The sequence below is a fragment of the Miniopterus natalensis genome, chromosome 1 (genome assembly GCF_054644295.1).
Source record: "Miniopterus natalensis isolate mMinNat1 chromosome 1, mMinNat1.hap1, whole genome shotgun sequence".
Lineage (NCBI taxonomy): Eukaryota > Metazoa > Chordata > Mammalia > Chiroptera > Miniopteridae > Miniopterus > Miniopterus natalensis.
In genome coordinates, this window is record NC_142081.1 from 38,431,358 (window position 1) to 38,443,255 (window position 11,898).

The window sequence follows — 11,898 nt, forward strand, 5'->3', positions numbered from 1 at the left end:
GAAAAATTGCAGCAAATATGATGAATGGTAAATATCTTTACCAAATAAAGGCCTCATATGTAGAAGCAAGGAAGCAGTCAAAGTTCAAACAGAACAAAGGACAAGAGTTATGAATAGGCAATCTGAAAAATGAAAAGTAGCCAATTAACAGTGTTCTCGAGTATGGTTCCTATAACATTAAGAACTAATAATACTTTTTAATCCAGAAGCCTGAGGAGAGGGCATGGTAAGAATGTACTGCTTATCTCTCCCTCTGACCAATTACAGTTTATTGTGCTTTTCCTTCTCATGACTCTTTTAAACACACGTTTTATACCTATAATATAATATTTACTTTGTTATAATTACTGTATTTGAATTTGTCACATGTCAGCCTTCCTTTAGACTATGTTCCTGGGCGGAGAGTTGGGTGTGACCCATTCTCATCATAATGCAATTCTTCATCCCTGCCAAAGCCTTGCATCAGAAGGTACTCATTACGTGTACTGAATTCAAATAAAATTAAAAGAATGGGAGAAGTTTTTATATAGAAATTTTTATACACATGGATCTGCTTTTACATAATCCTACATGGAATGATCAATGGAAATTCAGGCACTGAGACAACTTCGCACATAATACTTTCTCTTCCTCCCTCTGAAAGAAACAAACCTCTCCTCCAGAAGAGGCTAGGATCCTGATTATTTAAGCCCAGCCATGCTCGCTTTCTCTGCTAGACTCTCCATATCTATGTCTAAAATCCTCTAGGGCGACTTCCTAGCGGTGAATTTGCTGGGTCAGAGACAAGAGTTTCCATTCTCACCAGCACTGTGTATTAGCTACCTTTGTCAGTCTGCTTGATAAAATGTGGCACTTCTTAAGTTGCATTTCTTTGATTTTCAATTCTTCGCCTTGTCTCCCTCCTCTACTTTCTTCACCCACACACCTTTGACTCTCCCTAGAATCAACAACTTCCTGCTTTTAATGCTTTCTCATATTAACGCAATGAAATGAATAGGTAATCATCTTAAAACATCCAGGGACATGCTTGTTCACTTGGGGAAGAGGCCACAGTCAAGTCAAGGAGGGCCTTCCTCCAACTTCATGGGCCATTTGCCCAATAAGGGCAAGGATACCTGAGGCAATTAATTGGGAAGTTCAGTATAATGCCCTGACCTAGTTAACTCCAACTCACTTTTCAGATCACACTTCAAAAGGCAATTCTTCAAGTAATCCTTTGCTAACCTCCAGATGAGCTCAGGTTGCCCTATTCTTAGCTCTAATAACAATGAAAAATTATATACTTATTTTGTTAATATCTGTAATGTACATGAGGACAGGGGACAGGTCCTGTGTGTGTGTGCGCGCGCCTCATCTCTATCACAGTACTTAGCACCTAGAAGGAGCTCAATAATAATTTTGTGACTTGAATCAAAGAACACCATCAATTGTTAGTCCTAAAGGAAACCCCCCTAGCATATTAGAATCACTTGTGGAGTTTTTTTAAAAAACAATACCAGTGTCCATCCCTACCATAGACCTGTTTTGTTTTGTTTTTAAATAAAGGACTTCATTTTTTAGAGCAGTTTTTAAGTTCGCAGCAAAAATAAGAGGAAGGTACAGAGATTTCTCAAGTACCATTTTACTATATATAAGCATATATAATAGACATAAGCATCACAATCAAATACGTTATTGCTATTATTTTTTTGAGCAAACTGTTACCTGTTAGATCAGTTAAGAATAAGAAAAACAAATGTTTTTATTTGACCTTCACTTAATTCTTCTTTGATGTTCTTTCATTCTTAATGTAGTTCCAAGTTCTGACCTATATTATTTTCATTCTCTCTAAAGAACTTTTTAAACATTTCTTGCAAGGCAGATCTACTGACAGCAAATTCCCTCCACTTTTGTCTGAGAAAGGCATTTCTCCTTCACTTTCGAAGGATAATTTTTCAGGGTACAGAATTCTAGGTTAATGGGGTGTTTTTTGCTGGTTTTTTTTCTTTCAACACCAAATATTTCACTCTCTTCTTGCTTGCATGGTTTCTGAAGAGAAGCTGGATGTGATTCTTATCTTTGCTCCTCTATAGGTAAAGTGTTTCTTTCCGTCTGGCTTCTTTCAGGTTTCTTTCTTTATCTTTGGTTTTCTGTAATTTGAAAATTATATGCCTAGGTGTAGTTTGTTGGTTGGTTGGTTGGCATATGTGTTGCTTGGTGATCTCTGAGCTTCCTGGATTCGTGGTTTGGGATCTGACATTAACTTGGGGAATCCTCAGTCATTATTATTTCAAATATTTTTTCTGTTTCTTTCTCTCTGCTTCTGGTATTTCCATTACTTGTATTCTGCACCTTTTGTAGTTGTCCCACAATCCTTGGATATTCTGTTCTACTTCTTTTTCAGTCTTTATTCCCTTTGCTTTTCAGTCTGGGAGGTTTCTATTGAGACATCCTCAAGCTCAGAGATTCTTTTCTCTGCCATGTCCAGTCTATTAGTAAGCCTATCAAAGGCATTCTTCATTTCTATAATAGTGTGTGTTTATAACAGAATTTATTTATTTTTAATTTATCTTTGTTGTTGAAAGAATTACAGATGTCCCATATAATAGTGTGTTTTTAATCCTGAGCATTTTTTTTGTTTCTTTCCTGGTATTTCCATCTCTGCTTACATTGCACATCTGCCCTTGCATGCTGTCTATTTTACCTATTAGAGCCTTTAGCATATTAATTATAGTTATTTTAAATTCCTGGCTGATAATTTCAGCATCCCTGCTGTGTCTGGTTCTAATGCTTCCTCTCTTCAAATTTTTGCCCTTTGGTATACCTTGTAATTTTTTCTTGGGAGCTGGACATGATGTACCAGATAAAAGGAACTGCTGTAAATTGGCCTATGGTAATACAGTGGTGAGGTGTGCTGGGGGAGGGGAAGCATTCTGCAGTCCCATGATGGTGCCTCAGTCTTTCGGTGAGCCTGTGCCTCTGGACTGTGAACTTCACAAGTGTTTTTAATTTCCTTTTCTCCCCTCTTAGGCGAGAGGATGGCTAGAGTGGTTTGGAGCTGGGCATTTTCTGTTCTCCATGCTGGAGCTGACTGGAGCTGGGCATTTCCCTCCCCCTCTTTGGGTGGGCTTTGCTAAATACCCCAACACCTTAGGCCCTGCTTCCCTGGTTTCTCCTGAGGGCAGGTGTTGAGAGGAACAGAGTGCTCCGGCATGTTTTCAAGTGGCTCCTTTTCCTCCTCCCCCTGCCAGAAGCATGAGAAAATTTGTCTCTGATGTTTACCGTGGAAATCTGGTCAGCTCCTGTAGGTAAATCTCACAATAGTTTTTTGCTCCTCCCTTCCCCCCGTGTCTGTCTTGAACTCTCAGAGTTCCCAACTCTAAGCCTCCAGCAGTTCATCAACTATTGTCCAGGTTTCCTGCTCAGCACCGGCTCCTGGACTGGTTTCTGCTCACAAGTGTCCACTCCATTGAGCTGTTACTCTCTGAAATCTCCTGCCAGCCTCTGCAGTCATGGGGGCAGCCATGTGCCCTGTGTTCTAACCTCTCTTACAGATCCTAGAAGAGTTGGCTTTTCAGTCTGTTAAGCTTTTTACTTGTTAAGATAGAGTGGCGGCTTCTGAGCTCCTTACATTCAGAACCAGAAACCAAAAGTCCCAAAGAACTTTTAAATCAGAATCTCAGAGTGATTATTAGCATGTAGCCAAGGTTAAGAAACTCACGACCAGTGCCAGGAACTTCTGAGACAGGGAAGGTTACTGGCCAACAGGCGGCGCCCAAACAACACCAGCAGCTCCAGGAACACACAGCAACCTAAGAACTCTCCCTGCTTGATAAGTTCATCTCTGTAGTGAAAAGTTTAGACACCAGTCTCTTTATCAGATTTTACTTTTGCAGGACACACACACACACACACACACACACACATGCTTTGAACAGCAAACGCATCAAAGATCATGATGGTTATATGAACAGTGATTCAACAATAATAAAGAATAGCCCTCACTCTCTAAGTGAGATTTGCCTCAGTCCAGGGTATCTAAACAAAGCTTTTCTGCTTGCCATTTCTGTTTAAAGCATATGATCTGCAGCTAAACTGAGGATGGGTCTCGAGCTGAGACTGCTTTGTGATATAAAAACATGGACGTGAGCAGTGGGCACAGGGTGTCCCTTGTGGTTGCTGCCCTACCTGGGTGAAGCAACATGAGGTTTTAATCCTCTGCTGCACATTGAATGGGCTCTGTGGGGCAGGAACAAACTGTCCTGTACCCTCAGGGTTCTTCTGGCTGGCTGGTCTCATAATCACGTAGACATGAGACAGATTTGCAAGAGAAAATAACCAAATTTAATACATACATATGTATGGGAATCCCGCATGCGTGGGAGAGTCAGAGACCCCACATGCACCAAAGGTTGAGAGACAGAAAAGGAACATGGGTATATAAGATATCCTGAGTTAGGGGAGAGGTAAGGTGCCTTGGGGGCTTCAAAGGGTCATTGCAGGATGATAAGAGCAGGTTCTTAGAAGTTCGTCCTGCCCTACAGTAGGTCAATAGAGGTCATCCCTGGTAATCTTTTATCACGGGCAAGGTCCCTAATTCAGGTTCTTCTAAGTAGGGGCAGAAGTATTTCTCTTGAGCCCAAGGTTTAAAGGTGACTTTAGCTCAGAAAAAACTGCATACCACAGAGGCACATCTTGGGGTGACTTGTTCTGAACCCCATAGTTCTGTGGGCTGCACGGTTTGTTTTAGCACATGGATGGTGGAAAATTCTTGGTCAGGAGGCATTGCAATGGACAGCCCTTGCTTATAGTACCGTCACCTAGATGTAAAGGGGAGGATCAGGAGAATTCCCAGGTGGTAAATGTGCTGAGACTCTGAAACACTTCTACTGAGGGAGGAAACTTCTGCCCAGGGAATGCAGGGCTCCTCACATCCCATGGGGTTTGAATGCCCCAAAGGCAGGATGTGGACTGGGACAGCATGACACTTCTCATTGCTTCTGCTTAAATATTACCCAAAAGAATTTTACACTTTTTAAAAGTTGTCCTCAAAGATTTTTATCATGCTATTAATTAATTGCAAGTTGCAGAATTGACATTTTAAAAGAAATCTATCACATCGTTCTTTTGAATGTACACAATGGAAAATAAATACCATGCAATCTGATGGTTGTTGTTGTCCACTCAAAACATATGTGACTAACTTACCTTTAACAGTAAAAAATTCTGCATCATTCTTTTTCCTCCTTGAACTCATAATTTTCCATAAAAATCTACCTTTATATTTCAAATGTTTTTACCTGATTACCTATCATCCTTCCTCAACTAAAACATTGGAAAATTGATTTTAATTTTGAAATCTCATGTGACCAAGAAGCTCTAAATGTTTTTTAAAAATTCTAGATTGAGTTGTCCTTGCAATTATTATTAATATGAAATTAATTAAAACACCATAATTATACATTTTTATATTTCTTTAAATGTTATATTAAATATATTTACAGTATATTAAATTATATATGTATTTCTTAATGTAATGGCTGTGGTTTTGATTTTCAGTTAGTTCATATATCTGAAAAATATTACTGATTATTAAAATGAGACAGGGTTCAGCATAAATTATATTCCTATTTCAATTTCTATATATGTAAGTAATTAGAAAACATGTTTTACATATATCAGTGGGCTCAGCTGGAAGGAATTTTGTTATGCAATAATTCAACTCTTTAAATGTCCTTGAGTTATATGTCAAAAAATCCCATAGTGACCTAAAGCTACGTTGCGCTCTTCACACAACTATGTCTAACCAATGAAAACACAAAGCCTTGCCTTCCACTTACAGTGTCATGATTAATACGAATAATACTTCAGAGTACCCTTTGTTTGGTGTTCCAGAGCATAGTAAAAAGTGAAATGGGTGAGTGAGTTACCTTCCTTCTGTAAAGTGAGAGAAATAGGATTATAATGTGAGATGAAAGGAAAAGCTTCATGATACCTGGGCTGAAGACACATTATCAGGCAGATACAGGGGCTTTGCTTCCCTGCGATGGCAAGCTGGGTTAATAACATGGTCTTGTAATATGTAAAGCAAATTGTTCAGAATTATAAGGATAAATAGACAAATCTGTAATTACAATGGAGTATTTTAATATACTCATCTCAGCAATTAATAGGACAAGCAGACAAAAAAATCAATAAGGGATACAGATTTGAACAGCATGAGTAACACAGTTGACATTATGCACATGTATGGACCTGCGACAACCATCTGGAACATATACATCCTTTATATCACACATGGAATATTTACAAAAATGACTGTACGCTAGGCCATAAATCAAATCTCAGCAATTTCAAAGAATTGGCTATAATGCAATTAAGATAGAAATCAATAATAAAAACATAATAGAAAATCCATTCCTCCCAGTGACATGTTGAGAAAAGAAGCATAGCTGGTGACTCCAGAGATGGGAAAGCTGTATCTCCTTTCCAATGGGTCATACTGGGGTGTCCATGGGTGCCTGTCCACTTAGAAAAGTGCCAGAATTCTTAAGTAATCATCAATCCAAATCAGTAAGAAAAGGAAAACCCAGTAGAAAAATGGACAAAGTCTTGAGGAAGCACTTCTCAAAAGAAGAAATCCAAAAGGTCAATGTGGCAGCCATGTCATATCCAGGGGAGGCCCAGAGAGCTGAGGGATGAGAGGTGGCTCTACCACCGAGAGCAGCTGACAATGGTGGCCTTGTGAGTTTCCTTTCTTCCAGCTCATGACACTACAAGGCCGTTTACAGTCTCTAGATTATATGGATTCAGAGACTATATTGTCTCTTTTTAACTTATGTAACCTCCCAAAATGTTGTAAAGTTGCGCCTTCAACGGCCTTGGATCAAAGATAACACTAATAAAGCAAGCACAATTGAACAAAAAGGGCAAACCTGACCTATCTCTTGCCCATTTACAAGGCTGAAGACAGCAACCATCAAATAATCAGCCAAAAAGGCTTAGACTTATCGCCCGGCCGGGCGTGGCTCAGCTGTTGAGCATCAACCTAGGATCCAGGCGATCAGAGTTCGATTCCCGGTCAGGGCACATGCCCGGGTTGCGGGCTGCAGCCGATCAATGACTCTCTCATCATTGATGTTTCTATCTTTCTCTCTCCCTCTCCCTTCCTCTCTCTGAAATCAATAAAGATATATTTAAAAAACAAACAAACCAAACAAACAAAAAGGCTTAGACTTATCAAGACGACTACAAGAGATACATCACACACACTACTGTTAACCATCAGTATCACGTCAAGTATATGTTAAGCCTTAATATGTTAGTTATGACAGTATAAGTCAAGACACTTAAATAGCTCCATGTGTGTGTTAGTTTAGAAAAGAGGCATGAGAGAAATTTCTCTTTTGTAAAGAAAATTCAAAATAACCTTTGCTGTCAATCGGAGTGTATAAATTATTTAATCTTGATCACATTTGACATAAATGTATACAAGATGTTGTATGCAGATTGTTGCTAAAATTTCTGAACGTCTCCAGACTTTATTTCCACGAAGAGGTCCTAGTTAAAAAACATACTAGAAATGGTGAATGAGAATTAATGCTGGGGTGTTCTGTGTATCTTCTATCTGATTCATCAATAAGACATGAAAGAAAGGCTGCCAAAACTTGGTGCCAATATTATACATCCAATAATATACTTGAAATACCCATTTAGCCTATAATTAGGTGTATAGTTGTTTATCACTGTTCAATGCCAGGCTGTGAGCAGAAAGCTACAGTATTTGTTTTGAAAAGCAATCAGAAATTATCTGGATTATTTTTTAATTCTCCTTTTACAAAGGCCACTAAATTGACAAGTTGAGAAAAGAGAACTGTACTGCAGTTATTGGTGTCAATAATCAAGGGAAATTATGTTGCTGCTACACATCTAGTGCAGGAAGGACCATATCTGGCACCTAGGGGTGTCACTGGGGTGCCACTTAGAATAGAGAAATATTGCCTTAGAGTAGGGAAATAGTTTTAAAAAATAGTAATTGCAGATTCAATATTAAAGGTCAATTGAAGACTAAAGTAACCCAATGAAGCCATGGAGTAACAAGGACTCAGACCATTCAGGTATGAAGGTATTTTCATCAAGCAGATAACCCCAACTGGCCAAGGTGCTAAGAACCATGGAATGGGTGGCGGAATAAAATATCAGTGATAAAGGGATATTTTACCAGTAATAAAACACTAATGATGGCCTTGTGACCAGTTAAGAAATAAGACCTGAAAGATCTATACATACTTTTTATGGGCATATTAACCATCGATATCTTTCCCCCCTTTGTTCCCCTGGCATTTTATGAGGAGTGTTGTTGGTGCTTGATTTCACAATGAATTCACCAGGCCATGAGAAGCCACATCTAAACTAGACAGAGAGCACTGAAATCCACCTGTAGATCAGGGACCTGAGATGAACATAATGCCTGATGGTATTTGCAGTCCCTCTTGTCAGAGGAAGAGGGAGAAAGTGTGTGCAGAAGAGGTTATTAAATACAGTTGGGAGGGTGAGCGTGGATGCTGAGTACTAAGAGGGGCGGACTGTGCCAGTGCTGGGTTTGTTTCCATAAGATCCATTCCATCCAGACCCTCTTCCCCTGCACTACTCTCTATTTCAAAGCTGAGCCCTGAAGATTCCATTTCCCAGGCCCCTAGATGGGTTTGGCCAATGGGAGGTTGTGGAAGATTATAAAGTGGGAAGAAGGGAGAATCCAGGTATTTTTCCCCCAGCCCTCTTCACTTCCGATGGCATTTCCTCCACAGTTCGAGCTTCTGTAGGAAGCTCTGCCATGCTTCTAGCTTCTACCAGGTAACCCTGGACCTGGGCTCTGGTTACACTGCCTTTCCCTCTCTTCTTACACCTAACGGTGGCAATGCCTTCTTGCTGTTGCTAATTCATGGGTAATTTAATTTGCCCTATTTTATTTCTCAGCTTTCCTATCACCTTTGTAACCAATTCCCTGCTTTAAACTCCTTCTGTTCTAAGCTCTCTCATATTGTTTCTATTTCTTACAGCTCCTGACAGGTTAACTGTCCAAGAAAAAGGAATTGTTTAAAGATGATAATAATTATCAGAGTAGTTTGTGTTTATTAAGAACTTACCAAGACCCAGGCCCAGTGGAAGAGATTTTCCAGGCATTAACTCATTTAATTCTCCCAATAACTCTGAAAGGCAAGTCCTCCATTTACTCCTATTTTATGGAGAGGTGGCACTTGTCTGAGGTTACACAGTCAGTGGCCCAAGTGAGACTTGAACACAAGTCTGTGTACCACCAAATTCATACTCATCATAGTCATTCATCACCATAATGCATATTACACAAACTTCAAACAATATTTTCAAAAAATAAATATATAAAAGTACCCATGATAGAATATTAAGTTTTTGAAAGTAAGATGAAAAAAATTCAATGTATAGATTCCTAAGAGGTTTTTTTAAAACTGAATGTGTATCTATTGACCTCATAAATGATACTGGGTATGTCACACCAAGCTATTTCTAGGAGGTGGAATTACTGGTCATTTTTATTTTCTTCCATATGCACCTATGTTTTCCCTCATTTTAAAAACATGAACTTTTTCTTTTTTAAATATATCTTTATTGATTTCAGAGAGAGGAAAGAAGAGGGAGGGAGAGAGATAGAAACATCAATGATGAGAGAGTCATTGGTCAAGCCCGCAACCGGGCATGTGCCCTGACCAGGAATCGAACCCTGATCGCCTGGATCCTAGGTCGACTCTCAACCTCTGAGCCATGCCCGGCCGGGCTACTTTTTCATTTTTTTAAGATTTTTTTTTTTTTTTCATTTTGTAAAACTGGATGTGTGATCAGGTATCACTGAAGATTAGGTGTGACACCTCCAAGACTTCCTCAAAGACCCAGCTCATGCTGTCCTGTGGCTCCATGAGCCTTGGTGTCCCACTTCAGGGCCGTCCTATTTTCCTACCAGAAGCAGCAAAGAGGAAGGGAGCCTCCCTTTCCTTTGAAGGAGACTTTCCAGAAATGCCAAACACTCATGTTTCCATAGCATTGACCTTCTGGTTAGTCACAGAGCCACCCCAGGCTACAGGGGAGGGAGCAAAGGTAGCCATTCAACTAAGTGCCAGTGTGGGTCTTTGGTAAAGAATAGATATGCAGGCAGTTGGCATTCGCTTCCACAGACCATTATAATCGATATAAAGTAAAAACAAATTATGTTGCTTTAATTGCTCAATTCTACTGCATAGTATCAAACTGACTGGGTTCCATTTATACCTAGATAGAATGTTTGACCCTTCTGGCCTTTACAGAGGGTGTAGCATATAGGGCAGTAATTTCAAAAAAGAAACTTTTATTTTTGGAATAATTTTAGACTTTCAGAAAAGTTGCAAATATAATATAGTTTGTTTACCCAGATTTTCCTCCCAAATATTATCTTCTTAAATTACCGTGGTGCATTTATTAGAACTAAAAAGACAACATTAGCACATTATCATTAAGTAAACTCTAGATTTTATCAGATCCACACATTACATTCAGTTATCATGTCTCCTTAGTCTCTTCTGGTCTGAGAGAGTTTCTCAAGTCTTTCCTTGTTTTGTGTTTTTTCTAATGACCTTGACAGTTTTGAGGAGGCTAGGTCAGGTATTTATAGAATGTTCCTCAATTGGGGTTTGTCAGGTATTTTCTCATGGTTGAACTGGGGTTACAGGTGTGAGGGAAGGGTAACACAGGTGAAGTGCCCTTCTTATCACTTCCTACCTGGGGGCACCTGATATCCACATGGCATCACTGATGATGCTAATCTTCATCACTTGCTTAAGGTGGTGTTTGCAAGCTTTCTACACTGTAAAGCTATTGTTTTTTTCCTTCCTGCACTCTACTCTCTGAAAGTGTGTCACTAAGCCCAGTCCATACCTGGAGTAGGAGGTGGGGGTATCTACATATATTATTTGAGACTCTTCTAAAGACGAGTTTCTCAGTGAGGGAGAAATTTAAGGCTCAAAATGCATTGCTTTTGCTTCGAGACAATGAACAAGTGATGGGAACATCTTATAGGCATCATGGTCAATGCTAGGGATACCCTGATATATCCATCCCTGGTTTCTAAGAACATACAATCTTGTCAGAAACAAACAAACAAAAAAGTAAGCAAATCATCATGGTCCAAAGTGAGAGTTGCTCTAAGCGGTGTGGGCCCAAGGTGCCAAGGAGCCGTGATGGCCCAAGTGAGAAAAGTTTATTCTCTGGGAGAGGACAGGAAAGGTCTCAGGAAGGAAATGATATATGAGGTTAACTTGTCCGGTTAAGTAACTAGCTGGAGATCCTATTAGCCAATATCCACAAAAAGGACCAAAAGCTGGTTTGTAGGCTGTGAAGCTCTGTCTTTGGTTTGGTGAATTTGAAATGGTGACATTTGGATCATTTGACCTGAGTCTTGGGAAGAAGAAGGAGTTTAAGGGACAGATGTGGAAATCTCACCTGGGAGAAGGGAATCAGGGAGGCTTCAAGAGTGGTTAAGGTCTTTCCAATGGAGCATGAAGAGTGAAAGGGGCTGGCAAAAGGAGAAAGGGAAAGGCTCCAAGGGTTCCTCCTACTTATACCGTCTCCCCCCACACACTCTACCAGGAGACCCAGGGCAGGCAAAGGCACTACAGTGTTAGGCAATACCACATTTACTGGCGGGAAGGAAGTATGGATGCATGGAAATCAGTCTGCCCCCAGTCTCAAAGCAAATAGGCTAAATAAAGATTTTTGAAAAACTTAGGAGCTGGGCTCATAGAAGATGCTGAGCATGACTTCTTTCTATCTCCCTGAACCTTTGTGGTAAGATCTCCATGCAAGATTAAAACCAAGAAAAGATGCCTTTTTCTTGACTTTAAAATGCTCAGGTAT